The sequence below is a fragment of the Sceloporus undulatus genome, chromosome 2 (genome assembly GCF_019175285.1).
Source record: "Sceloporus undulatus isolate JIND9_A2432 ecotype Alabama chromosome 2, SceUnd_v1.1, whole genome shotgun sequence".
Taxonomy (NCBI): domain Eukaryota; kingdom Metazoa; phylum Chordata; class Lepidosauria; order Squamata; family Phrynosomatidae; genus Sceloporus; species Sceloporus undulatus.
This window is the reverse complement of record NC_056523.1, coordinates 208,082,995-208,103,449: the sequence shown is the minus strand read 5'-3', so window position 1 is coordinate 208,103,449 and position 20,455 is coordinate 208,082,995. Positions and strand designations below refer to the sequence as shown.

Below are 20,455 nucleotides of genomic sequence, written 5' to 3'. Positions count from 1 at the left end.
AAACAAATGGCAGTTTCCATCCAACCCAGTCAAGGTGCACACTACTCAATGTTAGCCAAATTATTTTGGCACAGGAAATGATGACAACAACCCACAAGTCCCTCTCCCTATCCCTGGCACAATCAACCACCGTCATAACAAAGTAAATTGTTAACAATTTGTCATATTTCCATGGCATCCAGAAATTGGTTGCTTGTGACTAACACCTCATTCTGTTTAATAGGAGGGCTGGTGCTGTTTCCAGTTTGAAATATTCCAGTTCATGTCCCTTGCAAAAGAGATTTATGTCTCCTGCAAGGTGGCAGCAACAGCGATGACACTCTGTTGATTAAATAACAACAACCAGAAGCTACAAAATGGCAAAAACAATCTTTCTTTCTTTTTTTCTCTTTCCTCTCTTCAGCCCATGAAAATGAAGCACCTTCATTTTCCTCTCATATTACCAGATGTGTCTCATTGACACATTTTCCCCAGAGAGACTCTCTCAGTGGCACCTGGCAGGTCTCTGCTCTCGGAGCAAAATTTGTGAGGAGTCAAGCTATGTGTTGAAGGCAAAACTGAACGGTGCAAAAACCCACACAGCATCCACCCCTTCCACACACATACACCTCCTGCCATCCATCCCCCGCAAGGCAACCGTAAAGAGACATCTGCAGGTTCATTAGCCAAACCAAATATTTGGCAGTGCTCTCCTAGGAGCAGAAGGGCTGCCTTAGGGAAGGAGGAGCTTCTCCAGGCTATTCAGAATAGTATTCTCCCTTCTCACAGGTCACTGGCACTGAACACCAGCTAAACTGCTTCACTGCTCTTCTAACTGTAAAGGGAAGGGCCATGGGGAAGGAAACCTGGCCTTGGCAGCAGACATGCAAGGATTGATGGTGGAAGAATAATTCACTCATTTTCATCTAAGTTTGCAAACATTTGAATATTAAGTCACTTATGAAGCCATACACTTTTATAGTTTTGTTTGGCACCAAGCACACATCAGATTTGGTACTTCTGTACTTCTACCAAGGAAGGTAGCAGCAAAATAAACAAGTGAATCTATAGACACAGAGAGACTGATATAGAAAAAAGAACTCCAAGTATTTGGGGCCCATTGATACACTTGACAGGCAGCATACCTGGCTCAGATTTTAACTACATGTCTTTGCACAAAGGGAGAGGTTCTTGGTCTTCTCATAGGTCAGGAGTCAATGTGTGGAAAATAGTTCTATCATTTGTTCACTACTAGCAGAAAGAAAACAACAGCCTCTAAAGCTGGAGAAAAGTGTCCCTGCACCCTGCCAAGCTGATGAACAGTTCTGTAGGGCAAAGGAGACGGGTGTCCTATCCGCTTCACAGACCACACAGTGAATGCTTCTGCACCCCTGTTCTACTATAATGCCTGTTATGTTGGTCCTTCTGACCAGCACTTAATAACCGCCCTTCTGCGCAACGCAACTGGGGCAGCTTACAATATTAAAATATACATTACATATCCCCCTACAACACCTATGACTCCTTGAACGCTTTCATCAGCGCTGTTTATGCACAATTCTAAATATACACTGGACTGACTATGTGACAAATGTTGCTGTCCTTGAGCAAGCAGGGATCACCAGCATTGAGGCCATGCTATTGAGGATGCAGCTGCGCTGGGCAGGACACATTTCTAGGATGAAGGACCATTGCCTCCCAAAAATAGTACTCTACAGTGAACTCGCCTCGGGCCAGCGTAAGAGGGGCACACCAAAGAAGAAATACAAGGACTTCCTGAAACAACATCTCAGGCTTGGCCAAATTGATCACCAACAATGGTCCGCCCTGGCCTCGCATTGGGAAGCATGGAGATGCACTATGCTGCAGCCTTTGTCGAAAGCTCACGGCGAACGAGTCTCAAAGAGAAACGACAACGCAGAAAGAACCACAACCCGGAAACATCACCCAAGGAGACTTTCCACTGTGCTTTCTGCAACCGGACCTGTTTGTCCTGGATTGGCCTTTTTAGTCACCAACGCGCTTGTACAAAGCGTGGGATGAGTCCTTCCTGAATCTTCGTTCGCGAAGCAAAGCCAGAGAGAGACATATTCCCCAATCCCTCCCCCCTTAAAATGCAATTAAACACTTAGAAAAGTTTTTTTTTTGCGGGGGGGAGGGAATCACAATTCTAAGAACACCCTAGCAGCTAGCCCACATGGCCACTTGTAGTCCAGCCAGTTACAGTTCTGAAAAGTAACTCTTCCAAACTCTGCTCCTGACTGAAAAGTGTAGTCCCACATCAGTGCCATATTTCCTGGTTTTGCTCAATGTTTGAATCAGTCTCCTCTAGCTCTGCCTTTTGAAACACAGTTTTGATCTGCAGCTATTAGCCAGCAAAGCTTTTCTTCACCTTGAGCTGACAAATGTTTTCATCTGCTAATTGCTGCAGATGGTGCGGTGCTGTTAAAAGCAGCAAGGCCAGGAATCCCTGTGGCCTTCAGAAGAGATACTCTTGAGAGCAGAAGTTAGGAACAGAGGACACTGCCCTGTTCCATGTTAGGCTGTTAGTCCATCTAGCTCTCGAGGGGGGGGGGGAACACACATACACACACACAGAGTTGTCTGATTTCAGAAGCTAAGCAGGACTGGGCCTGGATGGCTGACACACACACTGCCCGGGAACACCAGGGATCTCCTGGTAGGGCAAGGAAACGCTCAAGCTGAAAACCTGTAAAGCTGCTGCCAATCAGAGCAGACAGTACTGAGCTATGGGCTGACTCAGTACAAAGAATACAAACTCAACAGCATCCCATACAATTTGGTTTCAGAGAATGTTGTTTTTCTGCTGTTACTGGTAGCGAAAAAAACAATGGTCTTGGTGAAGATGGTTAGGAAATGGGAGCGGCTGTTACATACACACACCCTCCAGTGATTCTTCGATCTCAGTGAACCAACACATACTCCTATCCCTATGAGATGAACTGTGTGAATGTATATGGAAGAGCTGGGAGGGATATGTGCATGTATGCATGTGTGTAAACACCAACTGCAATCCTCAATGCTCAAAGGATTGTGTATTCCTATGGTCAAGATATGTACAGTCAGTACCCGTTGCTACAGGATTGATGGGATACTTCTGCTACAACAAGTGCATAATGATTGTATATCAGTTCAGCTGCCATGCTTTCTCCCAAGATATCCAGGGAAATGTAGTTTGGCAAGAATGTGTAGAGCTCTCTTAGAAAATTTAACACCTACACACCCTTAAGATTTATAGTTTCCAAGGGACAGAAGAAAGGTCTTTTCTCCAGGGCTGCATCTGCACTGCAGAAATAATGCAATTTGACTTCACTTTAACTGCTATGGCTCAATGCTATGGAATCCAGGAATATGTAGTTTTGCTAGCTATTTAGCCTTCAGAGACCTCTGGTGACTCTACAAACTACAAATCCCAGGATTTCATAGCATGGAACCATGGCAGTTAAAGTGGTGTCAAACTGCTCTGTTCTCTAGATGGGTCCATAATAGGATTACAGATGTTAGCTAAACAGCTCCTGTTGTGAAAATGAATGGCTTGCTAAGAGCTCAAGTTGGTTTCATCCGTGGAATCAATGACAAATGTCACTGATAGCTGGGAATCTCTCTTCACCTTATCCCCTTTCATGTAATGGGAGCAGGACAAAGAAACAGCTTAGAGATGATCTGCAGTGTGAATTTGGACAGAATAAGATACACGGGAGATAGATACAGTGTGAACTGTGGGTTAGCTAAAGCATCCTTGGGGTGCAGTTGGTCTCACAGGGGACCTGATACAGGATTACCAGCTATGCTGTCTTGTTGAAGGAGTATTTGCCTCCTCTGTGCTGTATTGTCAATGGGCACATAAAGCAAATATTGACAACACAGTTCTCTAGTGCTTTTGGATCCAAAGAATACAAAACTAGGCAGGGATACTTCCATATCTCCTGCTGCTCTGGGAAATATAAACAATCCTTTGCAAACATAACAACTTGAGCACTCAGCAAACTATTCTTTTCTTAGACATGTTGGAAGAAAAGGAAGGAAGATAAATAACAGGACAGGGTAGCAGCTAAAGAAAGACTGCTAATACTTGATGTAAGATGGGATAGGCATTTTCTAGGAGACTGGGGGAATTACATTGCCCTCCATGGGCCTAGAGAAATGAATCCCTATTGGCACACCGCAGTGTCCTCTGCCTCAATGGTGTGTGTGTGTGTGTGTGTGTGTGTGTGGGAATACTATATGCCCCTAAATCCGGCATTATATCAAATTTCTAGGTGTTTTTATATGACTCCCCCAAATATTTAGGTCTGGGAAATGTTCATTGTATCCCAAGAAGAAATGAGCCTGTTCTAGATAGTTCCTGTTTTTTCAAAAAAACGAAGACCTGTAGAAGCAGAAGATAGAAAAAGAAAACCTATAGGGATATATGGCAGGAGGGATCAAAATGTCTCCAAGATTGGCAAATGGAGAAGAGAAGCCCTCTCCCCAATACTTATTGGCCATATTAGAGTAAATAATTTCCAGAAAACATCCCCTTTCAATTTTGAGGGATGGAGATAGGGACCCTGGGAGTCATAAAAACATCTGTGGGGCAAATAGATCCTATGGAGCACAATTTGATATTCCCTGGTTTAACAGCTACTTCTATGCTGATAAATGCTTAGCTTGCAAAAGGGAAAATTGTTCAAAGCTTCGAACATATATGTATTTAAAAAGCATTAAGCAAATTCTTTCCAAATGCTGACCTATAAATTACTGTTTCTTTGGGTGGTCGGAATGATGATGCGATTCTATTTTGGTACATCTGGGTATATTTAGACTTGCTGGCAGAATATCCAGATTTACATATGGTAGGCCATGCTGCACCATGGGCACTCCCACAAAATCACAAGTGCAACAGCCACACAGCCTCAAGAAATTCACACATTTTTACCAGAATTTCCAAATGTATACCTCACAAAGAGCCAGCATGGTGTCTTAGTTGGGACGTTAGACTGCAACTCTGGAGACTCTGAAGATCAGGGTTCAATTCCTGTTCAGGTATAAAACTCACTGGGTGATCTTGGGTGAGTCACACAATCTCAGCCCCAGAAAAGGCTGCCTTAGAATTGCCGTGAATTGGAAACAACCCGAAGGCATACAACAACAACAAAATACATCACAAAGAGAAAATCATTCCATATGAAACCCTGGATGAAATGACAGAAATCCAAAAGACATACTCAATATAATCACCTCATTATTTCTCTTAAAATGAATCCATAAAGCTGTGAAGCTTTTAGATGAGAAATCAAGGTTTATGTGGAAATGGAAGCAGACCATCAATTGATGAGTGTCACTCAAAAGACTTGTGAAGAAGTGAACTATCTGAAAACAAATAACGTGTCTAACTTTGGAGACATTACTTGGGAACCATGGGACCTCATGATCTTAGCATCTCAAGCTGATTTCAAGGTGTTTGTGTAGTTCTTCATCGTTTGTGCACTCTTCCAATGACTGTAAATGAAGAGGAGAGATCTTTCAGCATTTTTGCTCATGTCACAACTAGCCCTCAGTTCAACTGTGTGTCAAGAATACTTCAATGATTTAGGAATGCTGGCCACTGAATCTAAACCTGTAGGATTTTTTAATACACTCATATGAAGTAATAGTTCAGGATAGGATGCACACAACTGCCTCAATGGTACCATTGTACTTCATTACATGTGCAACAATCAGGTATGCATTTTATTACAAAGCAACAAAAGGCAGAGTCTATACAATAGTTGATAAAGTAAATGAATGCATATTTCACGCTGACAGATGCACAGCTGGAGAAAGCAGAATGCTTAAACCACACAACATGCTGAAAAAAAGAAACATACTATAATCATCTGGAAACATACCACTTCAAATACTTTCATAGCTATAAAATTTCTAAAACTCTTCCTGTATATGCCACAAAAATAGAAACATATGCCCCCATATATATATATATATATATATATATATGGAAGATACCTACTTACAACAGTTGTAGTGATAGCAGCGATCATCATCAATATCATCATCCAATACAGAGTTTGGGCCAGCCCTACCATTAGGAAGAATGAGGTAGCCATTTCAGGTAGCAGAGATCCAGTGGGAAGACGACTAGGAATGTGAAGAATATTAGTGTTCGGAAGCTGCAGCTAGTGCAAAAGGCAGCAGCCAGGCTGGTGTCAGGTGTGCTTTTAGAGACCATTTAACACTGGTCTTGCACCAATTACACTGGCTTTCTAATTTGCATCTGAGATCAAGGTGCTGGTGTTAACCTAGAGAGCCCTAAATGATTTGGGCCCAAGATATCTGAAAGACTCTCTTATGAACAGGCCAGAAATTGGAGCTCTTCAGAGGAGACCCTGTTGTGTGTCCCAATATCTCGTGCGGTTAAGTTGGTGGGTACATGTAACAGGGCTTTCTCTGTAGTAGCATCTCGACTGTGGCACTCCCTACCCAAACAAGTTAGGCTGGCACCATCTCTTTCAAGCTTCTGGTGGATATCCAAAACAATGCTGCTCTGCATGGCATTCGTTGTTTGAAATTGCTGTTTTTTACACTGCTTCTAATTTTTAAAGAGTATTTTAATGTTTTAAAAATGTTTGTATTTTTTATTGTTTTAATTTATCTTTATTTGTTCTTCACCTCAGGAGCCCTTGTGGGCTGGGAGGCAATAGACAAATAAATAATATATAATATAATAAAATATAATAAAAAGTTTATTTCTATCCCGCTTTTCCAACTTTTGATCAAAGCGGCGTACAGATTTAGATAAAAAATACATCAAGATAAAACAATTAAAAGAGCATTTAAAAACAATCACAATAACAATAACAGGGCCAGCTGAGTGGGGGAATCCATAAACATTGCAAGGTCGTCAACAGAGGGGGTAAAATATAAAATGACATCTCATGGGGGGAAGGCTTGGGAGAAGAAAAAGGTCTTAGGATTCTTCTTGAAAAGATCTAAAGATGTGGTGGAACGGAGCTCGTCTGGGAAATTGTTCCATATTCTAGGGGCTGAGATAGAGAAGGCCCGTTGCGAGGTTCTCACATAACATGTAGTTGGGACCTCCAGCAAGTTCTTCCCTGCCGACTTGAGTGTGCGGGACGGATTATATGGGGATAGGCGGTCCTCCAAGTACCCTGGGTCCAAGTCATTTAGGGCTTTATAGGTCATTACCAACACCTTGTATTGAGCCCGGAAGCAGATAGGCAGCCAATGAAGATCTTTCAAGATAGGTGTTATGCGGTCTGACCTGGAACACCCAGCAACCAATCTCGCTGCCATATTTTGCACTAACTGTAGCTTCTGGGTTTGGTACAAGGGTTGCCCCATGTAGAGCGCATTGCAGAAATCCAATCGAGAGGTTACCAGAGCATGTACTACAGTTTCAAGGTCCCTCCGGTTCAGGTAGGGGCGCAGCTGGCGTATCAGCCGAAGCTGATAACAAGCGCTCCTGACCACCGCATCCACCTGAGATGACAGCTGGAGCGACGAGTCCTGGAGCACTCCCAAGCTGTGGACCGAGTCCTTCAAGGGGAGCGTGACCCCATTCAGGACAGGATGGCAAATCTCACCACCCGGACTCAGGAAACCTATCACCAGTACTTCCGTTTTCTCTGGATTTTAAATACAAACAATTTGTTCCCCTCCTCAGCAAGCAAGAGCATCTGAATGCAATCTGACACTTTATGAGAATTTTTGCTCATTTTGTAACACCTCCATTTTTGCAGTTCAGGACTTTTAAAAAAAAACAAGAAAATTTTATTTGCACGAAAAGACACATACTATTTTGTGCAACATGTAATGTCTTTGTAGAAAGATGTGTTGTGTTTGGACATGATGCTTTGCAAATGTAATGTAAGGATTATGTGGGAATGAACTAAATGGTAGGTTTACATGTTGAAGAAGGAGATACTGTATATTCCTATGGAAGACACAGTATGCTCAGTCCCTTAGCCAGCCCGCTGTAATGGGATGATATCTCATTACCGGCACTGAAGTGATGTTCAATTATTAGCATGTTTGACTGTCATATGTGAACAGGTGGTGGGTTGTCATTTTGTCCTTTACTTCAAATGGCCAAACAGCCACACCTGGATCCAGATTACCCTTTCCTGCAGATCTGAAAAATCCAGATGAGCTACGTCAGTGTGTACCTCACGAATCAGATAGTAAGAAAGAATGCAGGGGGGGTGTGTGTGATAAAGACAAGGCCTTTCACTGGGGAACAATAAGCCATAGAATTTCTCAAAAAGAGTACGGGCTTCTTTTTCTTTTTTCTTTTAACACAGAATGTTTAGGGGGAGTTTGTGTTTCAGTGAGAAACAAGAGGTTGAAAGGGATGAAATGCAAAGGAACCAGCATGATTTGTTGCTCTTCTTTCCCAAAATACCTTTCATCAAGAGAAACCCCTGCTTTGCTTGCTCAGTGTGCTACCTTTATCCTATGATCTCCCCTCCCTAATGGGTGAAGAGAGAAGTCTGGCCTTGGAAATCCAATCATGTAAGCGTTCTCCATGAGGCTGTGGCAAGGTCTACAGGTTCCCCATCAAGAAGATACCAAAGGTAGGATTCCCTGGGCCTTTTTCTTCAGGAATCCGGTATGTATTGGCATGGAGCAGCCCAGAGTATCCTGGTCCTGGAGCTCTCCCAACTCGCCTCCATTGCCAAGTGGTTAAGTACATGTGCATCCCACTGAGCCACCTAGGATATTAATTTGCTCTTTGCTCAAAGGTCAGAATGAGGCACCAAGTCTTGATTACATGGCTGGATGTGCCTTGTTTTGTCCTCAGAGCAAACAGAGGCCCCTTGTCAGAATGGAGAGCTCTGGATCTTCTGGGACAATCCAGAGCAACTGGTGAGGTATTTTAGGCCCCATACAGACAGACCAAAATAAAGCTGCTTCAGGTCACTTTGGAGGTATGCTGTTTCAATGATGCATGCATCCTAAGAGTCCAGAAGCTGCACCAAAGCTGCGCTCCAGTCCTTAGGACTGGATTGTGGCTTTGACGTGGCTTCCGGACTCTTAGGACGCATGCATCACTTAAACAGCATACCTCCAAAGTGATTCGAAGCAGCTTTATTTTGGCCTGTCTTTATGGGGCCTTAGTTAATTTTAAGGTGAGTATACTCCAATTCTCGGGCTGAACTGGCCGGTCGGTGTCTGTTCTGTTTGCACTAGAACTGGGGTGTGGGTCATATATTGTTCAGTTGCCCCACTGGATTACATGGGGCAGGGGGAGACCATTTATTTGGCCTGTGTCTCCCATCCTGCTGGTACAAGATTTTCAGACTTTTGGATAAGTGGTTTCTCCATCTCCAGATCACCCCACAGATACTGGAAGGATTATGCAGCTTTACTGCTGTCTATGATGCATGCTTCCCTGGAACTAAATCACATTGAATGAAATTGGTCTTACCCAGGACTATGGTGTCAAATGCCAGACTGTTTCATACAACGGAGACAAAATAAAGGACGTAATTAATCCCAGACTGAGATCCAAATACAGACTTTCAAGAATTAAATGCTCAAAGACTTGAGGCTAGATGATCATATATGTTCGGTTTCTTTTCTCCAACATTCATTTTTTTTAAAATCATAACTTCTATTCACAGTAAGATTTTTCAGTAAGAGTTACTCAGCAGAGCTCAGTTTTTTACTAAATAATAAATAAATAATAAAATTTTTATTTATATCCCGCTCCTTCCCAGGATCAGGGCGGCTCACACAACATATATTAAAACAGAATAGGTACAATACAATAAAACATCAAATAACTACATACAATAAAATAACAAGCTAAAAGCCCCATTAGCCCAACCTCTTGGCCACGGAAGAGGAGGGAGGCCCACAGGATTTTATTCGGGGAATGCTTGTTGGAACAGAAAGGTTTTTAAATCCTTTCTGAATTGGGCCAAGGAGGTTGATGAGCGGAGCTCAGTGGGCAGCGTGTTCCAGTGGTTGGTTTCTTTCCCATTTAACCAGCCTCATATAGGCCCCATACAGACAGGCCAAAATAAAGCTTCTTAGGACTGGAGCATGGCTTTGGTGTGGCTTCCGGACTCTTAGGACGCATGCATCATTTAAACAGCATACAGTACCTCAAAGTGACCCGAAGCAGCATTATTTTGTCCTGTCTGTATGGGCCCATAGTTTCACAGAAAAGAGATTCTTTTCAAATGAAAACTGTCACGGAGGAGAAGGTTTTGGAAAAAATTCCCAAGGTGAGGTTTGGGATTCTTGTTTTTACCTGGCCAGTAACTCTATGTGAATGTCTCACCTTCCACTGTACAATCATTTCTGTGAGAGCCAACAGCCTCCTCAACTGCTCACAAATTGATTAAAATCCAGCAAAAGATGCCATGATGGAACTCCCCTTACAGGGCTTTGTCATATCTACAAGTACTGCCAGCCAAGGAAGCTGCAGATATGGGCAGAGCTTGGAGGAAACAAGTTCAAGTAGTATTGCTACCTTTGGGGATAACAAGCGTGAAGAGACAGCATGGCATAGAGTTTTGTTGTTGGACTCTAGAGAACAGGGTTTGTTTCCCCGCTTGGACATGAAAACCCACTTGGTGAACTTGGGCAAGTCACAAGCTATCAGCCCCAGAAAACCCTGTGATGGCCTTAGGGTCACTGTAGGTCAGAAAGGACTTGAAGGCACACAATAACAAGAGTGTTGTTTCAAGTGTCAGTTGCTTCCATTTCAAGTGTCAGCTGCTTTATTGATATAACCAGATAGTTTTTAGTTATATTCAGAAGTTACTTTGAAGAGCATTTAACAAGGAATATTGCCAGGAAGTTTTCAGGTTTTATGCCATTCTCTTATCAATCCATTAAAAATAACAGAAAGTAATTTGCCCATAAATAGGGAATTTGAATTTTACTCGTCAGACTGGTAAAATTTAGGCAATCTTAATAGGCAAGCAGTTTGTAGCATTGAAGCATCTGCTCTTCCTAACTCTGTATGAAAGTACTCAGCAGTAAACAAAGTGTGTTTATCAATCTGTCATATTCGCTGACCTAGAGTCAGTCAGTCATTAGCTTCCCATGATTCCATATTGCCTTCAAGAACCACTGCTGGTAGCCTGGTGACCCATGAATGAGGAGCGCTTATGCCCATCTGTCCCTCCATTTGGAAAATTATGGATTTGACTCCCAGCTCTGAACTGTCTCATCAATTCGACTGTGGTGTAGTTTCCACTCAAGACCCTAGTGGTTAATCTAAATGCGGTCTTAATCCTATAAGTACTCCAAAGACTGTCCTCTTTCCAGACACTCACAAAACCTTAGGAAACACAATGCCCACTTTACATTCATCTTCCCACTTAGATCACATTAGACACAACTGAAGCCAAGAATACTGATTACCACATCTCTTTCAAGTGCTCTTACATCTCCTTGTAGCCCAGGGCTGCTGTATTCTTGTTACTTACACCAATACAAATGAGCAATCTAAAGAAAGCAGAGTAGCTTTGTAATTACACTGACATTGATAGAGACAAGAGCCTTCCTCTGTGTGACTCACTCTCATTACACCTGTAATGTCAGGAATCTTCCCCAAAGATTGCACATGATCCTGAACAAAGTAGGGCTTTATTTACCTTACAGCATCTTAATGGCAGGGTGGAATCTCAAGTTCTGAACTATTCTTTGATCACACAGCTGCCATTGCTGCAACATGGCGTAAAATATCCATATTGTTTTAAATGGAAGGCAATGTTAAGAACTAACTCTGAGTAATTCTTTTTGCTAAGATAGTCCACTCCTGAGAGATGCATTGTGGATTTCTGAAAGAGATATTAAAATTTGCTTGGTTTTATAAAAATCCCTTCACTTGAACAAACTTTCTTGCTGGCCCAGCCCAAGGACATGGGTTGTCTCACTTTAAATCCAGAATTGAAAGAGGGTCTCCAAGCTCACATACTAATGCTGGAACCAGAGATCTACCAAATCAAGGAACTTTGACCAGACAAAGGTATGACTACCTACCTTCTCTGGTACCATCATCTAAGGGGCTATCAAGATTATAGGTGTCTGACATTTCAGAACTTTAGCTTCCTTCTCAGAGAAAAAACAATCAAACACATGAACAAATGAATCTTAAAGCCAGAAAAAGTGACCAAATCGTTAATTATATCAACAACCTCTGAAAAGTTTCTTTAAAAGCATTACAGCTGTGCATTGTAAATAATAGGCATTCTGTCCGAAATACAGTTTTGTTCTCTATATGTAGTATCATCCGCAGTACATCCTGCAGCTAACACTTTGAAAGTTTACATTTTGTTGAGCGAGTGAGAAAATGATCCATAATCAACCTTTTCCTTTCCGTTTTAAAGACAAAATAACATACAGAATAATGTGTCTCGCCAGCCACAGAAAGACTGCAAAGCAATTCAGTTTTGTGGTATGAAGAGGAAGTGAAGAAAAAGAATCTGGATAAGTGTGTGCATTTAGATAAAAACAAGTGCCATTAACAATGGCAAAATGCTAAGATAAATGTCTTTTGTGTTCTGAAATATTTGGTAGATTAAGTGAACCACAAAGTAAGATCACAAAAAGTAATGCTGCATTCATAGGCAAGTTGTATAGGCTCAATGGATGACTGATAAAAAATTTGGAGTCAGCAATGGCCTTTATTATTATATTATTAGCTTTATTTATAAAGCGCCGTAGATGTACACGGCGCTGTACAAAAACCAACTCTAACTCCTTTAGAGTTGCTTCTGACATTCCATGATGGCAAACCACTGTGAGCTACAAAATGTGCTCATCAAACAGTTGTTTCTAATCTCACTGCAGTCATGGGTGTACTGGTATAGTACACACATTTCGAAATGCAAGCCTTGTGATGGCAAATCTTAGCACTCAAGAGAGCCAATCTTGGCCTAAGGCTTCCCACTGCCAATCCCTAATACTTTCATAAAATGAGAACAATGGTTGATTTTATCCTGTGAGCTTCTGAATGCGAAAAGAAACATGACACTGTGTGCCTGTGTCCACATACTGGAGAATAAAACTGCTTTCTCAGCAAATTGGGAAAGCATGTAGAGGCAGCTCTACTGACCCTATCAGATACAGACCCAAATAGTTTCTTGTAACCTAGCAACAATGAGCAGGATCTACAAATGGTTTAACCTAAAACAGAGATTATTATTAATGAACAATCTCCATAATAACTTAAGATGATGATTCCAGAGCTGCTTCTATATTATTATTGGAGGACTTAAGCTATAAGGCTCCTTGGGAAATTAAAAATTCAATTGAAAACTCAAAGGGAGGCAAACGGAAATGTTTTTATTTAGTCAACTTTAATATATTATTTCAAAACAAATGTGGCAATAGAAGGAAGATGATCTCTCTCCTAAAAATGCATTCATCATTTTTCTGAAATTCAGTGGGTCATTTGTAAACCTCTATCCATGATGTGGAAAAGATCAAAGGATTGTTTCTATTTTTATCACTCCTGAAGGCTGTTTCTATTATCTTTTTGTAAATACTGACAGCCAGTGATGTTAGATGCTTATAAGAAGGTGATATGGTTGGACTGCAACTTCCATCAGCCCTAACTGGAGCAGCTAATGGTGAAGGATGATGGCAGGCACAGTCCAGCAACATCTGGAAGGGTAGAAGTCACCAGTCCTTGGTCTACAGCAAAGTGATAGACTTAAATGCTTTTCTTCCCATAGCCTCATTGGCTAACATTGGCTACCTCTGGTGGGGAACTATGGTAGGTGAAGTTGCAGGAACGATAGGTGCAAGGGTAGATGTGCACAGAAACACATCCAGCACCAAAACTCCTGAAAAATACAAAATATGACATTTGGATACCATTCTTGTGTTAGACTATCAGTTCTCATTACTATACTACTGAGATCTCATTTCACTCACTGTATTTGAGAAAGGAGGTATAACTACATACTTGCCAAAATTTCACAATATTCCTGGATATGGATCATCGAGCAACATCAGAATGTGATCAAGATGGTAAAGGTTTATAATGAGGAAGAACACACAAGCTAAGAGAGCCTAGGACTATTTGCTTTTGGCTGAACCTACTGGGAAGAGAAAGATTACATTTTCCAATGTGAAGTCGAAGGCTTTCATGGCTGGCATCCATGGTTTTTTGTGGGTTTTTCGGGCTATGTGGGTTTTTCAGGCTATCTTCATATGCCAGCCACAGATGCTGACAAAACGTCAGGAATAAACTCTTCTAGAACATGGCCACATAGCCCGAATAAACCCACAAAAAACGATTCCATTTTCTCCTCTCCCCCAGCTGAGTTAACAAAGTAGAAGATACTTTTGCACTTTGAACTCACTCTGAAACAACTGAAGTAACCTAAGGAGAAAGGGGGAAAGGCAATTGGGGTGGGAGGGGGAGAAAAAAAAGGGGGGATTTTAAAAGCAGCTGAAAAGCAGCTGGAAAAGTAGGATGGCAGAGGATTGAATCAAAATGTCCCTGCCAAATTAGGACAGTTTGGAGGACATGCAGTCAACGAAACCACCAGATAAATGGACTGTGAACTTGAAAGATCCCAATATAGATTAGCTATGCATGGAAAACTATCAGGGAGAAGCTTGTAGAATGCTGGGGTCAGCATGCATCAAATGAGGAGCTCTCAACACCAGAGATGAGAAAAATCCAGGCAGCCTCCAAGTGTAAAACTGCTGGACTGAACTTGGTGGCAGGATACCATCACCCCTAAATCATATTGCAGATTTAAGGCCAACAATGACCAGATGACTCCAGGATCCAGTAGATTTCAACATGCAATATATAACTGCTGGCTCTGACCTAGACCCACCTGAAGTTCTGCTGCTGCAGGTTGTGCTCTCCATTGCACCACAAGTGGCATCCACCCCTAAAAGGAGGCAGCACCTGATCACCAAAAGAAAATAAAAGTGGCTTATCAATTGGCTGGTTACCTGCCTGAGTAACTCCAATACCTCCATTCTGGGAGAAGGAGGAAGAAAATTACTTTATTTATCTATATCTCACTTTTCTCCCAAAATGGAATCCAAGGCGGATGCATAAAACAGGGGCTTCCGGAGTACCTGGCCATGTGGTGTGGGCAGAGATAACTAGGAAAATTGCCTGTGCTCCAACACAGGCTATTTTTCCAAGCCTCCCTGCTTCTCCTGCAAACACTCAGGAGATAAGGAAGGAGGTCACTCTATGCGGTCTTCAAGTGTCATCACCTTCACCTTCTGTGCCTTTACCTTCCAGGACTGAACACCATACTGTCCAGTAGAAAATGAGCTATAGCTGTACTTTTTTCCATGGCAGCCAAGTACCACCTCTGCTTGTCTTCCTTCTATGCCACTATCTGTAGAGGAGATGTTCTGTTAGAGATAATTTCCAGCTCTGTAAATTGTGTAGATCAGCTGTAGCTCTTCAGAATAGCAAGGGCCTGCCAGGGCAGCCTAAGGAATGGCTGCTTCCAAGACCTTGCCACCTGGGGAAATTGTCTCATTAAAGCTGGTGACTGAGTCAGAACTGCTCTGACTCTTCAGCCAAAGTTGACTTGCTGAGCATCTCAAAGGCACTTGGAATTTTGAACTTACCGTATTTTGGCTATCCTCATTCTTGGCTGCCAGTTTCAACAGGTGTCTGAGCTACAATCTTTCTTTTTAACATGCATATGAAAGGATTCATTTTTTATATGAAGGAAAATTTCTCTCCCTGTCGAGATGAGGTGCATCCTCTGATTTTGCAGATTTCATGGCTTGGCTGGCAGCATTTCTCAATGAGTTCTTAGAACAAAATCCAAAATCCACAAAACAGTGATACCTCTATTGACCGATAGACACAGGCCTACATTTTGTCTCAGGTGTTACTTCTGTTGTCTGTTAAGATGGTCTGGAGGGATCTCAATGCAGGAACAGCCATTCCCCTTCTTAACCATGTAAGGGTAATAAACAGGTAATAACATCTGAATTTCATTGGCAACAAAAAAGTAACTTCCCTTGATATCCAACTGGCCCTGTCCTGTGCAAAGCCCCTTTCTTAGGCAGAAAACATTGAATTTCTTAATAAGTCTGTTACATCTGGAAAAACTTTTAGGTGCTGCATAGGTCAATGAGTTCCTGTTGTTCCAGTTTAAAGCCTATCATTACAGATGTGTGGCATGATAACTCACTAAAGATGAAAACAATCTCTCTCTCTCTGCTTCAATTCTGGATTAATCATGTTGCATTCTGATTTCACTTTGATTACAGATAATTTAAGAATGTACTCGAGTAATTTGTCTGTGCTTCCCTACTGACTAGTAACTCAGTGCTGGCTAAATCAGCAACCACTTCTGAAAAATATTTATGATTTCTCCAGCAATTAGAAATGTGGACACTGTAGGAAGCAAGATTTTTTAAAAATTAAATTCCACCAGTTTAACCAAGCAATAGGTGTGAGAATACAGAAGGCCATGATTCTTCCAAGATATGTGTTATTGGGGAAAGAACTGTTTACAAGTGACCAGTTATTTATAACAAAAGCAGGGTCCATATGAGCCAAAACATTGTGGTGGCAGCCCAACATCAATAGCATGGCTAGGCCAAACCAAGGTTTGTTCTGACCTCAAAATGAGTGACACATGCCAGCAGCGGTGAACAGCTCAGTGAAAGATATTGTAAATAGCTGCACAGCATTGCAACAGAAGGTTCCATTTCTTCTTTAAAGATGTGGCGCAAAAGATTATTTTAACTGTTGTAAGGTGGTGGGGGGGGGGGAGGGTATATCTCACTTTCAGTGCTGAACTGGCTAGACATCATGTGAACGGTTTTCACAAAACCCAGAGATTGGGCCCTGCATCATGTGGACTGCTCACTGGGAGGACAGGGGGGATGCTTTATTTGGCCCATGTGGACAACTCCTACATTTTCCAAAACTCTGGTTAAACCATATGGAAAGCACTATATTACCTTCATAGATTGCCTGGTTCTATAGAGCTATATAGCTAGACAGGAAAATATTAGTTGTCGGGATTACATAAAAACCAGAAATGAGCATAATAAACACTCTTAAGAAGACTGCATGGATTAGAGTTAGATGCATATTTCTAAGTATATGATGATCTGCTTCAGCCTCTTCCAGATACTGTAGAGCTAAACAAGTTCAGTCATATAAAAGTGGGTTTAACCTAGATTGTATATCCTCCAACATTTCATAGATGACAACTGACACATGTGGTCAAGATGGAAAAAGTTAGTAATGAGGAAAAACAGACAAGCCAGGAGAGGTTGCAACAGTTTACCTTTGCCTGAAGCTACTGGGAAGGGCATGATTCTGCCCTTTCCTATTTTCTCACACCTGCAGAGTGAATAGACTACAAACTACAGTTGGCCCCCTGTATCCATGATTTCTTTATCCATGGATGCAAGCATCCACAGCTTGAAAATATTGAAAAATAATAAGAAATTCCCAAATCCAAACCTTCATTTTGCCATTTTATATAAAGGATATCATTTTACTATGCCATTGTATTTAATGGGACTTGAGCATCCACAGATTTTGATGGGGGGAGAGCAGTCCTGGAACCAAACCTTCAACACTTATAATATGTTTCTATCTGCAAATTTCACACTGTGCCCACTGAAGCTTATTTCCTGCTTCATCTGCCCCCCTCCATTTTTGATCAAGGCTTTCTGGTTTTGTTTAGATTTTTTTTATTAGTATTATTAGTGCTAGAACAGATAGTTTACTGCATGGGCTACATTTGTTTCAGGCAGAAAAGGAGGAGAACTGAGGAAATGCCTACATGGATGAATGACTGTCCTTTTGTTGTTTTTGCCTTTGTATACCAAGCCCACCTGCAATGCCTGACAGGATTGCCATTTCTACCACATCACATCTAAAACAAGAAAAAAGAGAATTCACTATGGCCATGTCAGTCCACAAATGAAGTGAGCTACCCATCACAAAGGCTGGAGTCACATACCTGACTCAGCAAACACATCATTCTGACCAGATTTTTTTACTGTGCTAACATGACACTGGGGGCAAGCCACCTTTGAAAATTGACAGGAGGGAGCTTGAATATTGATATACCTACTGAACCTCTTGTGTAAATGATCTCCAAATCATTATCTCCACTCCCAATTGCAATGATCAGGGTTATTTCAAGTTGCCAAGGCCTCTTGAAGCACAATATGGGTCTAAAATTGCTTGGGTAGAGCATTTGCTGGTAGGAAAAAGAATAAGCACACTTCTTCATGCTTACTAACATTTCTCCCTGAAAATACTTCTCTGCATAAAGACAAGCACTTAGAAAAGAATAGTAACCTGGGATTTGGCCAAGAAATACACAATGCCTCTTAGCAGAAATCACCCTCCTCTCCATTGCATTGAGATGCTCCAAACAGAAAGCAGGCTAGACACTTTTAGTTAGGGGTGGATAAAGCCAGTGAAGTGGAAGTCAGAGAGACAAGCATTGTTTTTTACTATGAGATCTTAAGGGAAATGCTCTTCCTGCTCTCTGCAGCTATTTTCAAAGTCAAACAAAAAGGAAAATGCCATTCCTCAGTTTTTACTATGCACATTTAGATTTCAAATATGACAAGCACCATGGAAATGAGCTGCATATACCGGTAGTTATGGGTTTATTTGTTAAAAGATATAGTCAATGAATTTATTAAGATTGCGAACTACCCCAATAGGGAAGGGATAGGTATCTGTGAGGAGAAACAGGAGCCACTATCTCCGGACATTTCCACAGGCCACACATCCCACAGCAAACCCAAATACCTCCATTTTCCTCTGCAGTACCTCTGAAAATAAGACAACATTGCGCTTAAGGCATTACCAATCAAGAACACTCCTTATCACTCTAATGGCCATTCTGCAATCACCTCAAATAGCTTAATCCAACCTCATCTTTTGGTTGCTGTATTTAAGTGAGGCAACCTTGTTAAAATAGACAGCATCTGGATTACATTGCCTTTAGATTAACTTTTAATGAGAATAAATGCATTGCATTTAAATAATCTAGGAACAAAGAGACGCCATCAAAAGTACTTAATTAAGATTGTGTTTAAGGACACTGCAGGATCACAGCTAATACTCTCACTGTCTCACATGATCAAGCCCTGTATAATTCAATTCCCTGACTAGGAAATGGGGCAAAGTAACCCTTTACTGTTTTATTGGCATGCTGGAAAAAAACAAAACAGATTAACTAATTCACAGGTTATATTCACTTGGGAGAGGGGATGGGGAAAGCAAATAAATAAATACACAAATAAATAAGCAAACAAATCTCTCTTTTGTAAATGTGGAAAGGATAATTTAATATGTATGGAGCTGAAGTATTAGTTAAGCGTTGCCTAGCTGCAACCTGGAAACTGGTTCCAATCCTTAACATATCAATCCGAATTCAAAACAGCATCACAAACAATCTCTCTTCCAGAAGGCATATCCAGATGATTTTAAAATTGTGAATGTTAAATTATTAAATATTTTAAAAAAAATATGGGTTGATTGTTTTAATACGTATTTATCTTACTTGTTCTTTTAAATTGGTGCTGTGTGTGTTTTAACAGAAGTCGGATGTTTTTTTTTACTGATGTTGCATATTGTATATTAATCTGTTCCTGTTCTCTACCTAAATCCATGGACGTAGGCAGGTAAGAAATGATAATAATAATAATAATAATAATAATTTTTCTCCCCAAATGAAATAAGAGATCTTGTTCCCTTTTCAGTTTTTTTATCTGTCTCTTCTTCCTAAAGTTTTCATCTTTTTAGTTAGCTCAACAATGAGGCCTTTAACAGAAATTCGAGCTGCATAAATTAAAATGTAGTAATATTACCTGCATGGCATGAAATGGTGGTGCAAACAGAGACTGAGTAGTCTTACACTCTTCCAATATGACAGTTTAACATTGCTTCAGTTGTCATGCACACTCCTCCAACATGATACTTTAACATTGCTTCCGTTGTTAGGCACATAGTTAATATTTCACTTCACCTTCCCATCATCACCATTCCAGGCTTCATGACTGTTTCTACATTCCTGAGGTGTTAGAGCAAACAGTTTGCAAACAGTTAAAAAAAAGGGGGGTAGGGTTGGGCACATGTTTTCTTTTTAAACTCAATTAAATCATAGAGCTATCATGACTATGAGGAATTAAATAAAGTTTGTGTCTGCCACCCTGATGAGAAACACATTTATATGGGAATAAACACCATTTTGTTATAGAAAAAGGGAGGGGTACATATATTGGAAGCAGAGAGCTGGTGTGGTATGGTGTAATGTTTTGAGCATTGGACTACAACTCTAGAGACCAGGTTTCAAATCTCTGCTCAGCTACGGAAACCCACCAGGTGATCGTGGGCAAGTCACACTGTATCAGTCTCGGAGGAAGACAAAGAAAAACATCTTCTGAACAATCATGCCAAGAAAACCCCGTGATAGGTTTGCCTTAGGGTCACCATAAATCAGAAACAACT

The 20,455-nt window shown here is 41.2% G+C and overlaps 1 protein-coding gene across 1 annotated transcript in view; it reads right to left on the bottom strand.

The window, feature by feature from the left end:
- The window catches only part of PLPPR1 (phospholipid phosphatase related 1), a 95,607-nt gene extending 75,773 nt beyond the window's left edge, over positions 1-19,834 (bottom strand). Inside the window, exon 1 of the mRNA XM_042455910.1 lies at positions 19,816-19,834. The gene's annotated coding sequence lies outside the window, so the exon portion shown is untranslated. The remainder of the gene's footprint in view (positions 1-19,815) is intronic.
- Between the last annotated feature and the right edge of the window lie 621 nt (positions 19,835-20,455).